Source organism: Platichthys flesus, chromosome 16 (genome assembly GCF_949316205.1).
Source record: "Platichthys flesus chromosome 16, fPlaFle2.1, whole genome shotgun sequence".
In the NCBI taxonomy this organism is placed as follows: Eukaryota; Metazoa; Chordata; class Actinopteri; order Pleuronectiformes; family Pleuronectidae; genus Platichthys; species Platichthys flesus.
In genome coordinates this window covers 21,191,593-21,209,118 of record NC_084960.1, presented here as the reverse complement: position 1 = coordinate 21,209,118, position 17,526 = coordinate 21,191,593, and the positions used below count along the sequence as shown (strand labels likewise).

General features: G+C 40.8%; 10 non-coding genes across 10 annotated transcripts; all 10 read right to left on the bottom strand.

Annotated features, from left to right (window-relative positions):
* Positions 1-646: 646 nt before the first annotated feature.
* Positions 647-719, bottom strand: trnam-cau (transfer RNA methionine (anticodon CAU)). The gene has a single exon. It is a non-coding gene; the product is annotated as a tRNA-Met (tRNA).
* Positions 720-3,329: 2,610 nt separating this feature from the next.
* Positions 3,330-3,400, bottom strand: trnag-gcc (transfer RNA glycine (anticodon GCC)). Its single transcript has one exon. It is a non-coding gene; the product is annotated as a tRNA-Gly (tRNA).
* A 1,795-nt stretch (positions 3,401-5,195) lies between these two features.
* On the bottom strand, positions 5,196-5,266 carry trnag-gcc (transfer RNA glycine (anticodon GCC)). The gene has a single exon. It is a non-coding gene; the product is annotated as a tRNA-Gly (tRNA).
* Positions 5,267-6,253: 987 nt separating this feature from the next.
* Positions 6,254-6,326, bottom strand: trnam-cau (transfer RNA methionine (anticodon CAU)). Its single transcript has one exon. It is a non-coding gene; the product is annotated as a tRNA-Met (tRNA).
* A 2,608-nt stretch (positions 6,327-8,934) lies between these two features.
* On the bottom strand, positions 8,935-9,005 carry trnag-gcc (transfer RNA glycine (anticodon GCC)). The gene has a single exon. It is a non-coding gene; the product is annotated as a tRNA-Gly (tRNA).
* A 1,820-nt stretch (positions 9,006-10,825) lies between these two features.
* trnag-gcc (transfer RNA glycine (anticodon GCC)) lies at positions 10,826-10,896 on the bottom strand. Its single transcript has one exon. It is a non-coding gene; the product is annotated as a tRNA-Gly (tRNA).
* A 975-nt stretch (positions 10,897-11,871) lies between these two features.
* Positions 11,872-11,944, bottom strand: trnam-cau (transfer RNA methionine (anticodon CAU)). Its single transcript has one exon. It is a non-coding gene; the product is annotated as a tRNA-Met (tRNA).
* A 771-nt stretch (positions 11,945-12,715) lies between these two features.
* trnag-gcc (transfer RNA glycine (anticodon GCC)) lies at positions 12,716-12,786 on the bottom strand. The gene has a single exon. It is a non-coding gene; the product is annotated as a tRNA-Gly (tRNA).
* An 848-nt stretch (positions 12,787-13,634) lies between these two features.
* On the bottom strand, positions 13,635-13,707 carry trnam-cau (transfer RNA methionine (anticodon CAU)). Its single transcript has one exon. It is a non-coding gene; the product is annotated as a tRNA-Met (tRNA).
* A 2,662-nt stretch (positions 13,708-16,369) lies between these two features.
* Positions 16,370-16,440, bottom strand: trnag-gcc (transfer RNA glycine (anticodon GCC)). The gene has a single exon. It is a non-coding gene; the product is annotated as a tRNA-Gly (tRNA).
* Between the last annotated feature and the right edge of the window lie 1,086 nt (positions 16,441-17,526).

Here is a 17,526-nt window from a genome sequence, read left to right as displayed (position 1 = left end):
CCAGATTTCAATTGAGTTGGAGGAAGAAAAACGGACGACATCTTTCTTTTCTCCGTTGCCGTTCTTTATGTACAAGTCATTGCTCTTCAGAATCTACCAGTTCCAACTCCAACACGATCCGATGACTAACTTTCGCCATTGTTTAGGAAGTAAGCAGAGGCCAAAGAATTTGAAAATAAGCTGACAGGAAACCGGAAGATAGTCAACGCTAGCATAGAGACTCTAATGCTACTAGCGTTTCGGCTGTGTATTTGCAGCACGACTCAAGCACAACTATGAATGCTCGGTCCCTGCACATCTACGGCATAAACGTATATATTATATCACCTCCTCAGAAATAATATCAAATGTTAGGGTTATAGCAGCTATGGAACGCTCTGTCAGTCTATATTCTCTGTACTTAATAAACAAGCACTCCCTGGTCTGCAAGTAGCACAACTTGTAGCTGGCTTTGTCTTTCACCAGAAACGTACAACTACTCTTTGAATTTTTCAGCAGGAAATACAAGTGCACCTTAAAGCACATGAGTCAATCCACTGAAGAGTTTCCACAGTTGAAGCTCTTTTCAAAGAGGATCCTCTTATCTTGTTGAATTAACACTGGAACCTTGCTGTAATAAGAAGATCATATAAGACAATATGACACCTGCCCCGTGTGAGGGTTGAACTCACGACCTTCAGATTATGAGACTGACGCGCTGCCTACTGCGCCAACGAGGCCTGTTTCCTATAATAGTGGGTAAAAACCTTGGGTAAAACAAAGAGAAATTTGAAAGACGTCATGTCCGTCACAAAACCATCATATCAAAAGTCAGAAAATGTTTGTTACATGTTTGTATTCTAGAACATTGATCTCCAGTACTTTTTTGTCCAAATAGTCCACATGTTATTAACAGAGCCATTGGGTCAGGACAAGTGTTCCTGTCCAACCTTTCAACAGTCCGGAAGAAAAGTTACCAGCTGATGACATATCCACGCTTTTAAAGTCATTTCTAAGCAATTGTAGCTAGTAGTGGAAGTATGTAGTCTATGTAAAACTCAGAATCCCTTCCTATTTAAGTTTGAGTATTTTATCGCAATAACGATAGTCCTCTTGATGAACAAACAACTCACACCTGGGGCAGGGTGGGGCTTAAAGCCTAGCTGGCCTGCCACAAACAACAGCCCAATACAAAAGTGATATAGACTTGAAGTGCTAAGGCTTTTGATCCTAAGAGATTCTTAGACATACCTTCATACCCATACCCTGTAAACAGAAAGCTGTGTGGTTACTTTATGTTGCTTATTGATGAACAGTTCTTACTTGCAGTTTGTGATCTCACTTTCAAGTCAAACTCGTTGCCACATAAAAGATTAAAATTTCAAATGATAGAATGGTACACTTTACTATCTTTTCATTTTCTAGTGCACAAAGACACAAATTCCAGAAGGAAATGACGACCATTAGACTCAACCTTCGAGATAAAAGTAGTTTGGCCAGAGTTAGTCGACTGCATTAGCTGGGAATCGAACCCGGGCCTCATGCGTGGCAGACGAGAATTCAACCACTGAACCACCAATGCATATTTTATGGAAATTTCACCTTCTTGTTTTTTCGACGAGGTCCACTTAAGGTGCCAGTATACTGTGTCTTGACAGTTTGTCTGCTATTTTTTCGACTGCCGATAGAAAGAGAGGTACTGACACATGCCTCAAGGCGTGACGGGGCCAATTGTTCAATGGTAAGAAAAGAGAAGGGTTTGTATCTCTCTCTCAAGCCTGACAACCAACTGCAAGACACCTAAGAGAAGGTCTGACCCATGCATTTTTATCTATAAACACAGTAAGAGCTGTGATTGGTCCGCTTGATAGCATTGCATTTCCGGCAGATTCGCAGCCAGATTCGAATTGAGTTGAAGGAACAAAAAACGGACGACATCTTTCTTTTCTTCGTTGCCGTTCTTATGTACAAGTCATTGCTCTTCAGAATCTACCAGTTCCAACTCCAACACGATCCGCTGACTAACTTTAGCCGTTGTTTAGGAAGTAAGCAGAGGCCAGAGAATTTGTAAATAAGCTGACAGGATACCGGAAGATACTCAACGCTAGCATAGAAACTCTAATGCTACTAGCGTTTTGGCTGTGTATTTGCAGCACGACTCAAGCACATCTATGAATGCTCGGTCCCTGCACATCTACGGCATAAACGTATATATTATATAACCTCCTCAGAAATAATATCAAATGTTAGGGTTATAGCAGCCATGGAACGCTCTGTCAGTCTATATTCTCTGTACTTAATAAACAAGCACTCCCTGGTCTGCAAGTAGCACAACTTGTAGCTGGCTCTGTCTTTCACGAGAAACGTACAACTACTCTTTGAATTCTTCAGCAGAAAATACAAGTGCACCTTAACTGAAGAGTTTCCACAGTTTCAGCTCCTTTCTTGTTGAATTAACACTGGAACCTTGCTGTAATAAGAAGATCATATAAGACAATATGACACTTGCCCCGTGTGAGAGTTGAACTCACAACCTTTAGATCATGTGACTGACACGCTGACTACTGCGCCAACGAGGCCAGTTTCCTATGATAGTGGGCAAAAACCTTGGGTAAAACAAAGAGAAATTTGAAAGACTTCATGTCCGTCACAAAACCATCATATCAAAAGTCAGAAAATGTTTGTTACATGTTTGTATTCTAGAACATTGATCTCCAGTACTTTTTTGTCCAAATAGTCCACATGTTATTAACAGAGCCATTGGGTCAGGACAAGTGTTTCTGTCCAACCTTTCAATAGTCCGGAAGAAAAGTTACCAGCTGATGACATATCCACGCTTTTAAAGTAATTTCTAAGCAATTGTAGCTAGTAGTGGAAGTATGTAGTCTATGTAAAACTCAGAATCCCTTCCTATTTAACTTTGAGTATTTTATCGCAATAACGATAGTCCTCTTGATGAACAAACAACTCACACCAGGGGCAGGGTGGGGCTTAAATGCTAGCTGGCCTGCCACAATCAACAGCCCAATACAAAAGTGATTTAGACCTGAAGGGCTAAGGCTTTTGATCCTATGAGATTCTTAGACATACCTTCATACCCATACCCTGTAAACAGAAAGCTGTGTGGTTACTTTATGTTGCTTATTGATGAACAGTTCTTACTTGCAGTTTGTGATCTCAATTTCAAGTCAAACTCGTTGCCACATAAAAGATTAAAATTTCAAATGATAGAATGGTACACTTTACTATCTTTTCATTTTCTAGTGCACAAAGACACAAATTCCAGAAGGAAATGACGACCATTAGACTCAACCTTCGAGATACAAGTAGTTTGGCCAAAGTTAGTCGACTGCATTAGCCGGGAATCGAACCCGGGCCTCCCGCGTGGCAGGCGAGAATTCTACCACTGAACCACCAATGCATATTTTATGGAAATTTCACCTTTTTTTTTCGACAAGGTCCACTTGAGGTGCCAGTATACTGTGCCTTGACAGTTTGTCTGCTATTTTTTCCACTGCCGATAGAAAGAGAGGTACTGACACATGCCTCAAGGCGTGACGGGGCCAATTGTTCAATGGTAAGAAAAGAGAAGGGTTTGCATCTTTCTCTCAAGCCTGACTTAGCTATGTCTGTTACTTTTAATGTGAACAACCAACTGCAAGACACCTAAGAGAAGGTCTGACCCATGCATTTTTATCTATAAACACAATAAGAGCTGTGATTGGTCCGCTTGATAGCATCGCATTTCTGGCAGATTCGCAGCCAGATTTCAATTGAGTTGGAGGAAGAAAAACGGACGACATCTTTCTTTTCTCCGTTGCCGTTCTTTATGTACAAGTCATTGCTCTTCAGAATCTACCAGTTCCAACTCCAACACGATCCGATGACTAACTTTCGCCATTGTTTAGGAAGTAAGCAGAGGCCAGAGAATTTGAAAATAAGCTGACAGGAAACCGGAAGATAGTCAACGCTAGCATAGAGACTCTAATGCTACTAGCGTTTCGGCTGTGTATTTGCAGCACGACTCAAGCACAACTATGAATGCTCGGTCCCTGCACATCTACGGCATAAACGTATATATTATATCACCTCCTCAGAAATAATATCAAATGTTAGGGTTATAGCAGCTATGGAACGCTCTGTCAGTCTATATTCTCTGTACTTAATAAACAAGCACTCCCTGGTCTGCAAATAGCACAACTTGTAGCTGGCTTTGTCTTTCACCAGAAACGTACAACTACTCTTTGAATTTTTCAGCAGGAAATACAAGTGCACCTTAACTGAAGAGTTTCCACAGTTTCAGCTCCTTTCTTGTTGAATTAACACTGGAACCTTGCTGTAATAAGAAGATCATATAAGACAATATGACACTTGCCCCGTGTGAGAGTTGAACTCACAACCTTTAGATCATGTGACTGACGCGCTGACTACTGCGCCAACGAGGCCAGTTTCCTATGATAGTGGGCAAAAACCTTGGGTAAAACAAAGAGAAATTTGAAAGACTTCATGTCCGTCACAAAACCATCATATCAAAAGTCAGAAAATGTTTGTTACATGTTTGTATTCTAGAACATTGATCTCCAGTACTTTTTTGTCCAAATAGTCCACATGTTATTAACAGAGCCATTGGGTCAGGACAAGTGTTTCTGTCCAACCTTTCAATAGTCCGGAAGAAAAGTTACCAGCTGATGACATATCCACGCTTTTAAAGTCATTTCTAAGCAATTGTAGCTAGTAGTGGAAGTATGTAGTCTATGTAAAACTCAGAATCCCTTCCTATTTAACTTTGAGTATTTTATCGCAATAACGATAGTCCTCTTGATGAACAAACAACTCACACCAGGGGCAGGGTGGGGCTTAAATGCTAGCTGGCCTGCCACAATCAACAGCCCAATACAAAAGTGATTTAGACCTGAAGGGCTAAGGCTTTTGATCCTATGAGATTCTTAGACATACCTTCATACCCATACCCTGTAAACAGAAAGCTGTGTGGTTACTTTATGTTGCTTATTGATGAACAGTTCTTACTTGCAGTTTGTGATCTCAATTTCAAGTCAAACTCGTTGCCACATAAAAGATTAAAATTTCAAATGATAGAATGGTACACTTTACTATCTTTTCATTTTCTAGTGCACAAAGACACAAATTCCAGAAGGAAATGACGACCATTAGACTCAACCTTCGAGATACAAGTAGTTTGGCCAAAGTTAGTCGACTGCATTAGCCGGGAATTGAACCCGGGCCTCCCGCGTGGCAGGCGAGAATTCTACCACTGAACCACCAATGCATATTTTATGGAAATTTCACCTTTTTTTTTCGACGAGGTCCACTTAAGGTGCCAGTATACTCTGCCTTGACAGTTTGTCTGCTATTTTTTCCACTGCCGATAGAAAGAGAGGTACTGACACATGCCTCAAGGCGTGACGGGGCCAATTGTTCAATGGTAAGAAAAGAGAAGGGTTTGCATCTTTCTCTCAAGCCTGACTTAGCTATGTCTGTTACTTTTAATGTGAACAACCAACTGCAAGACACCCAAGAGAAGGTCTGACCCATGCATTTTTATCTATAAACACAATAAGAGCTGTGATTGGTCCGCTTGATAACATCGCATTTCTGGCAGATTCGCAGCCAGATTTCAATTGAGTTGGAGGAAGAAAAACGGACGACATCTTTCTTTTCTCCGTTGCCGTTCTTTATGTACAAGTCATTGCTCTTCAGAATCTACCAGTTCCAACTCCAACACGATCCGATGACTAACTTTCGCCATTGTTTAGGAAGTAAGCAGAGGCCAAAGAATTTGAAAATAAGCTGACAGGAAACCGGAAGATAGTCAACGCTAGCATAGAGACTCTAATGCTACTAGCGTTTCGGCTGTGTATTTGCAGCACGACTCAAGCACAACTATGAATGCTCGGTCCCTGCACATCTACGGCATAAACGTATATATTATATCACCTCCTCAGAAATAATATCAAATGTTAGGGTTATAGCAGCTATGGAACGCTCTGTCAGTCTATATTCTCTGTACTTAATAAACAAGCACTCCCTGGTCTGCAAGTAGCACAACTTGTAGCTGGCTTTGTCTTTCACCAGAAACGTACAACTACTCTTTGAATTTTTCAGCAGGAAATACAAGTGCACCTTAAAGCACATGAGTCAATCCACTGAAGAGTTTCCACAGTTGAAGCTCTTTTCAAAGAGGATCCTCTTATCTTGTTGAATTAACACTGGAACCTTGCTGTAATAAGAAGATCATATAAGACAATATGACACCTGCCCCGTGTGAGGGTTGAACTCACGACCTTCAGATTATGAGACTGACGCGCTGCCTACTGCGCCAACGAGACCTGTTTCCTATAATAGTGGGTAAAAACCTTGGGTAAAACAAAGAGAAATTTGAAAGACGTCATGTCCGTCACAAAACCATCATATCAAAAGTCAGAAAATGTTTGTTACATGTTTGTATTCTAGAACATTGATCTCCAGTACTTTTTTGTCCAAATAGTCCACATGTTATTAACAGAGCCATTGGGTCAGGACAAGTGTTCCTGTCCAACCTTTCAACAGTCCGGAAGAAAAGTTACCAGCTGATGACATATCCACGCTTTTAAAGTCATTTCTAAGCAATTGTAGCTAGTAGTGGAAGTATGTAGTCTATGTAAAACTCAGAATCCCTTCCTATTTAAGTTTGAGTATTTTATCGCAATAACGATAGTCCTCTTGATGAACAAACAACTCACACCTGGGGCAGGGTGGGGCTTAAAGCCTAGCTGGCCTGCCACAAACAACAGCCCAATACAAAAGTGATATAGACTTGAAGTGCTAAGGCTTTTGATCCTAAGAGATTCTTAGACATACCTTCATACCCATACCCTGTAAACAGAAAGCTGTGTGGTTACTTTATGTTGCTTATTGATGAACAGTTCTTACTTGCAGTTTGTGATCTCACTTTCAAGTCAAACTCGTTGCCACATAAAAGATTAAAATTTCAAATGATAGAATGGTACACTTTACTATCTTTTCATTTTCTAGTGCACAAAGACACAAATTCCAGAAGGAAATGACGACCATTAGACTCAACCTTCGAGATAAAAGTAGTTTGGCCAGAGTTAGTCGACTGCATTAGCTGGGAATCGAACCCGGGCCTCATGCGTGGCAGACGAGAATTCAACCACTGAACCACCAATGCATATTTTATGGAAATTTCACCTTCTTGTTTTTTCGACGAGGTCCACTTAAGGTGCCAGTATACTGTGTCTTGACAGTTTGTCTGCTATTTTTTCGACTGCCGATAGAAAGAGAGGTACTGACACATGCCTCAAGGCGTGACGGGGCCAATTGTTCAATGGTAAGAAAAGAGAAGGGTTTGTATCTCTCTCTCAAGCCTGACAACCAACTGCAAGACACCTAAGAGAAGGTCTGACCCATGCATTTTTATCTATAAACACAGTAAGAGCTGTGATTGGTCCGCTTGATAGCATTGCATTTCCGGCAGATTCGCAGCCAGATTCGAATTGAGTTGAAGGAACAAAAAACGGACGACATCTTTCTTTTCTTCGTTGCCGTTCTTATGTACAAGTCATTGCTCTTCAGAATCTACCAGTTCCAACTCCAACACGATCCGCTGACTAACTTTAGCCGTTGTTTAGGAAGTAAGCAGAGGCCAGAGAATTTGTAAATAAGCTGACAGGATACCGGAAGATACTCAACGCTAGCATAGAAACTCTAATGCTACTAGCGTTTTGGCTGTGTATTTGCAGCACGACTCAAGCACATCTATGAATGCTCGGTCCCTGCACATCTACGGCATAAACGTATATATTATATAACCTCCTCAGAAATAATATCAAATGTTAGGGTTATAGCAGCCATGGAACGCTCTGTCAGTCTATATTCTCTGTACTTAATAAACAAGCACTCCCTGGTCTGCAAGTAGCACAACTTGTAGCTGGCTCTGTCTTTCACCAGAAACGTACAACTACTCTTTGAATTCTTCAGCAGAAAATACAAGTGCACCTTAACTGAAGAGTTTCCACAGTTTCAGCTCCTTTCTTGTTGAATTAACACTGGAACCTTGCTGTAATAAGAAGATCATATAAGACAATATGACACTTGCCCGTGTGAGAGTTGAACTCACAACCTTTAGATCATGTGACTGACCGCTGACTACTGCGCCAACGAGGCCAGTTTCCTATGATAGTGGGCAAAAACCTTGGGTAAAACAAAGAGAAATTTGAAAGACTTCATGTCCGTCACAAAACCATCATATCAAAAGTCAGAAAATGTTTGTTACATGTTTGTATTCTAGAACATTGATCTCCAGTACTTTTTTGTCCAAATAGTCCACATGTTATTAACAGAGCCATTGGGTCAGGACAAGTGTTTCTGTCCAACCTTTCAATAGTCCGGAAGAAAAGTTACCAGCTGATGACATATCCACGCTTTTAAAGTAATTTCTAAGCAATTGTAGCTAGTAGTGGAAGTATGTAGTCTATGTAAAACTCAGAATCCCTTCCTATTTAACTTTGAGTATTTTATCGCAATAACGATAGTCCTCTTGATGAACAAACAACTCACACCAGGGGCAGGGTGGGGCTTAAATGCTAGCTGGCCTGCCACAATCAACAGCCCAATACAAAAGTGATTTAGACCTGAAGGGCTAAGGCTTTTGATCCTATGAGATTCTTAGACATACCTTCATACCCATACCCTGTAAACAGAAAGCTGTGTGGTTACTTTATGTTGCTTATTGATGAACAGTTCTTACTTGCAGTTTGTGATCTCAATTTCAAGTCAAACTCGTTGCCACATAAAAGATTAAAATTTCAAATGATAGAATGGTACACTTTACTATCTTTTCATTTTCTAGTGCACAAAGACACAAATTCCAGAAGGAAATGACGACCATTAGACTCAACCTTCGAGATACAAGTAGTTTGGCCAAAGTTAGTCGACTGCATTAGCCGGGAATTGAACCCGGGCCTCCCGCGTGGCAGGCGAGAATTCTACCACTGAACCACCAATGCATATTTTATGGAAATTTCACCTTTTTTTTTCGACGAGGTCCACTTAAGGTGCCAGTATACTCTGCCTTGACAGTTTGTCTGCTATTTTTTCCACTGCCGATAGAAAGAGAGGTACTGACACATGCCTCAAGGCGTGACGGGGCCAATTGTTCAATGGTAAGAAAAGAGAAGGGTTTGCATCTTTCTCTCAAGCCTGACTTAGCTATGTCTGTTACTTTTAATGTGAACAACCAAGTGCAAGACACCCAAGAGAAGGTCTGACCCATGCATTTTTATCTATAAACACAATAAGAGCTGTGATTGGTCCGCTTGATAACATCGCATTTCTGGCAGATTCGCAGCCAGATTTCAATTGAGTTGGAGGAAGAAAAACGGACGACATCTTTCTTTTCTCCGTTGCCGTTCTTTATGTACAAGTCATTGCTCTTCAGAATCTACCAGTTCCAACTCCAACACGATCCGATGACTAACTTTCGCCATTGTTTAGGAAGTAAGCAGAGGCCAGAGAATTTGTAAATAAGCTGACAGGAAACCGGAAGATACTCAACGCTAGCATAGAAACTCTAATGCTACTAGCGTTTCGGCTGTGTATTTGCAGCACAACTCAAGCACAACTATGAATGCTCGGCCCCTGCACATCTACGGCATAAACGTATATATTATATAACCTCCTCAGAAATAATATCAAATGTTAGGGTTATAGCAGCCATGGAACGCTCTGTCAGTCTATATTCTCTGTACTTAATAAACAAGCACTCCCTGGTCTGCAAGTAGCACAACTTGTAGCTGGCTCTGTCTTTCACCAGAAACGTACAACTACTCTTTGAATTTTTCAGCAGGAAATACAATGCACCTTAAAGCACATGAGTCAATCCACTGAAGAGTTTCCACAGTTTCAAAGAGGATCCTCTTAACTTGTTGAATTAACACTGGAACCTTGCTGTAATAAGAAGATCATATAAGACAATATGACACTTGCCCGGTGTGAGGGTTGAACTCACGACCTTCAGATTATGAGACTGACGCACTGACTACTGCGCCAACGAGGCCTGTTTCCTATAATAGTGGATAAAAACCTTGGGTAAAACAAAGAGAAATTTGAAAGACGTCATGTCCGTCACAAAACCATCATATCAAAAGTCAGACAATGTTTGTTACATGTTTGTATTCTAGAACATTGATCTCCAGTACTTTTTTGTCCAAATAGTCCACATGTTATTAACAGAGCCATTGGGTCAGGACAAGTGTTCCTGTCCAACCTTTCAATAGTCCGGAAGAAAAGTTACCAGCTGATGACATATCCACGCTTTTAAAGTCATTTCTAAGCAATTGTAGCTAGTAGTGGAAGTATGTAGTCTATGTAAAACTCAGAATCCCTTCCTATTTAAGTTTGAGTATTTTATCGCAATAACGATAGTCCTCTTGATGAACAAACAACTCAAACCTGGGGCAGGGTGGGGCTTAAAGCCTAGCTGGCCTGCCACAAACAACAGCCCAATACAAAAGTGATATAGACATGAAGTGCTAAGGCTTTTGATCCTAAGAGATTCTTAGACATACCTTCATACCCATACCCTGTAAACAGAAAGCTGTGTGGTTACTTTATGTTGCTTATTGATGAACAGTTCTTACTTGCAGTTTGTGATCTCACTTTCAAGTCAAACTCGTTGCCACATAAAAGATTAAAATTTCAAATGATAGAATGGTACACTTTACTATCTTTTCATTTTCTAGTGCACAAAGACACAAATTCCAGAAGGAAATGACGACCATTAGACTCAACCTTGGAGATACAAGTAGTTTGGCCAAAGTTAGTCGACTGCATTAGCCGGGAATCGAACCCGGGCCTCCCGCGTGGCAGGCAAGAATTCTACCACTGAACCACAAATGCATACTTTATGGAAATGTTACTTTTTTTTTGACGAGGTCCACTTAAGTTGCCAGTATACTGTGCCTTGACAGTTTGTCTGCTATTTTTTCCACTGCCGATAGAAAGAGAGGTACTGACACATGCCTCAAGGCGTGACGGGGCCAATTGTTCAATGGTAAGAAAAGAGAAGGGTTTGTATCTTTCTCTCAAGCCTGACTTAGCTATGTCTGTTACTTTTAATGTGAACAACCAAGTGCAAGACACCTAAGAGAAGGTCTGACCCATGCATTTTTAACTATAATCACCATAAGAGCTGTGATTGGTCCGCTTGATAGCATTGCATTTCCGGCAGATTCACAGCCAGATTTGAATTGAGTTGAAGGAACAAAAACGGACTACATCGTTCTTTTCTTCGTTGCCGTTCTTTATGTACAAGTCATTGCTCTTCAGAATCTACCAGTTCCAACTCCAACACGATCCGCTGACTAACTTCTGTCTTTGTTTAGGAAGTAAGCAGAGGCCAGAGAATTTGTAAATAAGCTGACAGGAAACCGGAAGATACGCAACGCTAGCATAGAAACTCTAATGCTACTAGTGTTTCGGCTGTGTATTTGCAGCACGACTCAAGGACAACTATGAATGCTCGGTCCCTGCACATCTACGGCATAAACGTATATATTATATCACCTCCTCGGAAATAATATCAAATGTTAGGGTTATAGCAGCCATGGAACGCTCTGTCAGTCTATATTCTCTGTACTTAATAAACAAGCACTCCCTGGTCTGCAAGTAGCACAACTTGTAGCTGGCTCTGTCTTTCACCAGAATAGTACAACTACTCTTTGAATTTTTCAGCAGGAAATACAAGTGCACCTTAAAGCACATGAGTCAATCCACTGAAGAGTTTCCACAGTTTCAAAGAGGATCCTCTTAACTTGTTGAATTAACACTGGAACCTTGCTGTAATAAGAAGATCATATAAGACAATATGACAGTTGCCCCGTGTGAGAGTTGAACTCACGACCTTCAGATTATGAGACTGACGCACTGACTACTGCGCCAACGAGGCCTGTTTCCTATAATAGTGGGTAAAAACCTTGGGTAAAACAAAGAGAAATTTGAAAGACGTCATGTCCGTCACAAAACCATCATATCAAAAGTCAGAAAATGTTTGTTACATGTTTGTATTCTAGAACATTGATCTCCAGTACTTTTTTGTCCAAATAGTCCACATGTTATTAACAGAGCCATTGGGTCAGGACAAGTGTTTCTGTCCAACCTTTCAATAGTCCGGAAGAAAAGTTACCAGCTGATGACATATCCACACTTTTAAAGTAATTTCTAAGCAATTGTAGCTAGTAGTGGAAGTATGTAGTCTATGTAAAACTCAGAATCCCTTCCTATTTAACTTTGAGTATTTTATCGCAATAACGATAGTCCTCTTGATGAACAAACAACTCACAGCAGGGGCAGGGTGGGGCTTAAATGCTAGCTGGCCTGCCACAAACAACAGCCCAATACAAAAGTGATTTAGACCTGAAGGGCTAAGGCTTTTGATCCTATGATATTCTTAGACATACCTTCATACCCATACCCTGTAAACAGAAAGCTGTGTGGTTACTTTATGTTGCTTATTGATGAACAGTTCTTACTTGCAGTTTGTGATCTCACTTTCAAGTCAAACTCGTTGCCACATAAAAGATTAAAATTTCAAATGATAGAATGATACACTTTACTATCTTTTCATTTTCTAGTGCACAAAGACACAAATTCCAGAAGGAAATGACGACCATTTGATTCAACCTTCGAGATAAAAGTAGTTGGGCCAGAGTTAGTCGACTGCATTAGCCGGGAATCGAACCCGGGCCTCCCGCGTGGCAGACGAGAATTCTACCACTGAACCACCAATGCATATTTTATGGAAATTTCACCTTCTTGAATTTTTGACGAGGTCCACTTAAGGTGCCAGTATACTGTGCCTTGACAGTTTGTCTGCTATTTTTTCCACTGCCGATAGAAAGAGAGGTACTGACACATGCCTCAAGGCGTGACGGGGCCAATTGTTCAATGGTAAGAAAAGAGAAGGGTTTGCATCTTTCTCTCAAGCCTGACTTAGCTATGTCTGTTACTTTTAATGTGAACAACCAACTGCAAGACACCTAAGAGAAGGTCTGACCCATGCATTTTTATCTATAAACACAATAAGAGCTGTGATTGGTCCGCTTGATAGCATCGCATTTCTGGCAGATTCGCAGCCAGATTTCAATTGAGTTGGAGGAAGAAAAACGGACGACATCTTTCTTTTCTCCGTTGCCGTTCTTTATGTACAAGTCATTGCTCTTCAGAATCTACCAGTTCCAACTCCAACACGATCCGATGACTAACTTTCGCCATTGTTTAGGAAGAGAATTTGAAAATAAGCTGACAGGAAACCGGAAGATACTCAACGCTAGCATAGAAACTCTAATGCTATGGCAGCTATGGAACGCTCTGTCAGTCTATATTCTCTGTATTTAATAAACAAGCACTCCCTGGTCTGCAAGTAGCACAACTTGTAGCTGGCTCTGTCTTTCACCAGAATAGTACAACTACTCTTTGAATTTTTCAGCAGGAAATACAAGTGCACCTTAAAGCACATGAGTCAATCCACTGAAGAGTTTCCACAGTTGAAGCTCTTTTCAAAGAGGATCCTCTTATCTTGTTGAATTAACACTGGAACCTTGCTGTAATAAGAAGATCATATAAGAAAATATGACACCTGCCCCGTGTGAGGGTTGAACTCACGACCTTCAGATTATGAGACTGACGCGCTGCCTACTGCGCCAACGAGGCCTGTTTCCTACAAAAATGGGCAAAAACCTTGGGTAAAACAAAGAGAAATTTGAAAGACTTCATGTCCGTCACAAAACCATCATATCAAAAGTCAGAAAATGTTTGTTACATGTTTGTATTCTAGAACATTGATCTCCAGTACTTTTTTGTCCAAATAGTCCACATGTTATTAACAGAGCCATTGGGTCAGGACAAGTGTTTCTGTCCAACCTTTCAATAGTCCGGAAGAAAAGTTACCAGCTGATGACATATCCACGCTTTTAAAGTAATTTCTAAGCAATTGTAGCTAGTAGTGGAAGTATGTAGTCTATGTAAAACTCAGAATCCCTTCCTATTTAACTTTGAGTATTTTATCGCAATAACGATAGTCCTCTTGATGAACAAACAACTCACAGCAGGGGCAGGGTGGGGCTTAAATGCTAGCTGGCCTGCCACAAACAACAGCCCAATACAAAAGTGATTTAGACCTGAAGGGCTAAGGCTTTTGATCCTATGAGATTCTTAGACATACCTTCATACCCATACCCTGTAAACAGAAAGCTGTGTGGTTACTTTATGTTGCTTATTGATGAACAGTTCTTACTTGCAGTTTGTGATCTCAATTTCAAGTCAAACTCGTTGCCACATAAAAGATTAAAATTTCAAATGATAGAATGGTACACTTTACTATCTTTTCATTTTCTAGTGCACAAAGACACAAATTCCAGAAGGAAATGACGACCATTAGACTCAACCTTCGAGATACAAGTAGTTTGGCCAAAGTTAGTCGACTGCATTATCCGGGAATCGAACCCGGGCCTCCCGCGTGGCAGGCAAGAATTCTACCACTGAACCACCAATGCATACTTTATGGAAATGTTACTTTTTTTTTGACGAGGTCCACTTAAGTTGCCAGTATACTGTGCCTTGACAGTTTGTCTGCTATTTTTTCCACGGCCGATAGAAAGAGAGGTACTGACACATGCCTCAAGGCGTGACGGGGCCAATTGTTCAATGGTAAGAAAAGAGAAGGGTTTGTATCTTTCTCTCAAGCCTGACTTAGCTATGTCTGTTACTTTTAATGTGAACAACCAACGGCAAGACACCTAAAAGAAGGTCTGACCCATGCATTTTTAACTATAATCACCATAAGAGCTGTGATTGGTCCGCTTGATAGCATTGCATTTCCGGCAGATTCACAGCCAGATTTGAATTGAGTTGAAGGAACAAAAACGGACTACATCGTTCTTTTCTTCGTTGCCGTTCTTTATGTACAAGTCATTGCTCTTCAGAATCTACCAGTTCCAACTCCAACACGATCCGCTGACTAACTTTTGTCATTGTTTAGGAAGTAAGCAGAGGCCAGATAATTTGTAAATAAGCTGACAGGAAACCGGAAGATACGCAACGCTAGCATAGAAACTCTAATGCTACTAGCGTTTCGGCTGTGTATTTGCAGCACGACTCAAGGACAACTATGAATGCTCGGTCCCTGCACATCTACGGCATAAACATATATATTATATCACCTCCTCGGAAATAATATCAAATGTTAGGGTTATAGCAGCCATGGAACGCTCTGTCAGTCTATATTCTCTGTACTTAATAAACAAGCACTCCCTGGTCTGCAAGTAGCACAACTTGTAGCTGGCTCTGTGTTTCACCAGAAACGTACAAGTACTCTTTGAATTTTTCAGCAGGAAATACAAGTGCACCTTAAAGCACATGAGTCAATCCACTGAAGAGTTTCCACAGTTTCAAAGAGGATCCTCTTAACTTGTTGAATTAACACTGGAACCTTGCTGTAATAAGAAGATCATATAAGACAATATGACAACTGCCCGGTGTGAGAGTTGAACTCACGACCTTCAGATTATGAGACTGACGCACTGACTACTGCGCCAACGAGGCCTGTTTCCTATAATAGTGGGTACAAAACCTTAGGTAAAACAAAGAGAAATTTGAAAGACGTCATGTCCTTCACAAAACCATCATATCAAAAGTCAGAAAATGTTTGTTACATGTTTGTATTCTAGAACATTGATCTCCAGTACTTTTTTGTCCAAATAGTCCACATGTTATTAACAGAGCCATTGGGTCAGGACAAGTGTTCCTGTCCAACCTTTCAACAGTCCGGAAGAAAAGTTACCAGCTGATGACATATCCACGCTTTTAAAGTCATTTCTAAGCAATTGTAGCTAGTAGTGGAAGTATGTAGTCTATGTAAAACTCAGAATCCCTTCCTATATAACTTTGAGTATTTTATCGCAATAACGATAGTCCTCTTGATGAACAAACAACTCACACCTGGGGCAGGGTGGGGCTTAAATGCTAGCTGGCCTGCCACAAACAACAGCCCAATACAAAAGTTATTTAGACCTGAAGGGCTAAGGCTTTTGATCCTATGAGATTCTTAGACATACCTTCATACCCATACCCTGTAAACAGAAAGCTGTGTGGTTACTTTATGTTGCTTATTGATGAACAGTTCTTACTTGCAGTTTGTGATCTCAATTTCAAGTCAAACTCGTTGCCACATAAAAGATTAAAATTTCAAATGATAGAATGGTACACTTTACTATCTTTTCATTTTCTAGTGCACAAAGACACAAATTCCAGAAGGAAATGACGACCATTAGACTCAACCTTCGAGATACAAGTAGTTTGGCCAAAGTTAGTCGACTGCATTACCCGGGAATTGAACCCGGGCCTCCCGCGTGGCAGGCGAGAATTCTACCACTGAACCACCAATGCATATTTTATGGAAATTTCACCTTTTTTTTTCGACGAGGTCCACTTGAGGTGCCAGTATACTGTGCCTTGACAGTTTGTCTGCTATTTTTTCCACTGCCGATAGAAAGAGAGGTACTGACACATGCCTCAAGGCGTGACGGGGCCAATTGTTCAATGGTAAGAAAAGAGAAGGGTTTGCATCTTTCTCTCAAGCCTGACTTAGCTATGTCTGTTACTTTTAATGTGAACAACCAACTGCAAGACACCTAAGAGAAGGTCTGACCCATGCATTTTTATCTATAAACACAATAAGAGCTGTGATTGGTCCGCTTGATAGCATCGCATTTCTGGCAGATTCGCAGCCAGATTTCAATTGAGTTGGAGGAAGAAAAACGGACGACATCTTTCTTTTCTCCGTTGCCGTTCTTTATGTACAAGTCATTGCTCTTCAGAATCTACGAGTTCCAACTCCAACACGATCCGATGACTAACTTTCGCCATTGTTTAGGAAGTAAGCAGAGGCCAGAGAATTTGTGAATAAGCTGACAGGAAACCGGAAGATACTCAACGCTAGCATAGAAACTCTAATGCTACTAGCGTTTCGGCTGTGTATTTGTAGCACGACTCAAGCACAACTATGAATGCTCTGTCCCTGCACATCTACGGCATAAACGTATATATTATATCACCTCCTCAGAAATAATATCAAATGTTAGGGTTATAGCAGCTATGGAACGCTCTGTCAGTCTATATTCTCTGTACTTAATAAACAAGCACTCCCTGGTCTGCAAGTAGCACAACTTGTAGCTGGCTCTGTCTTTCACCAGAAACGTACAACTACTCTTTGAATTTTTCAGCAGAAAATACAAGTGCACCTTAACTGAAGAGTTTCCACAGTTTCAGCTCCTTTCTTGTTGAATTAACACTGGAACCTTGCTGTAATAAGAAGATCATATAAGACAATATGACACTTGCCCGTGTGAGAGTTGAACTCACAACCTTTAGATCATGTGACTGACCGCTGACTACTGCGCCAACGAGGCCAGTTTCCTATGATAGTGGGCAAAAACCTTGGGTAAAACAAAGAGAAATTTGAAAGACTTCATG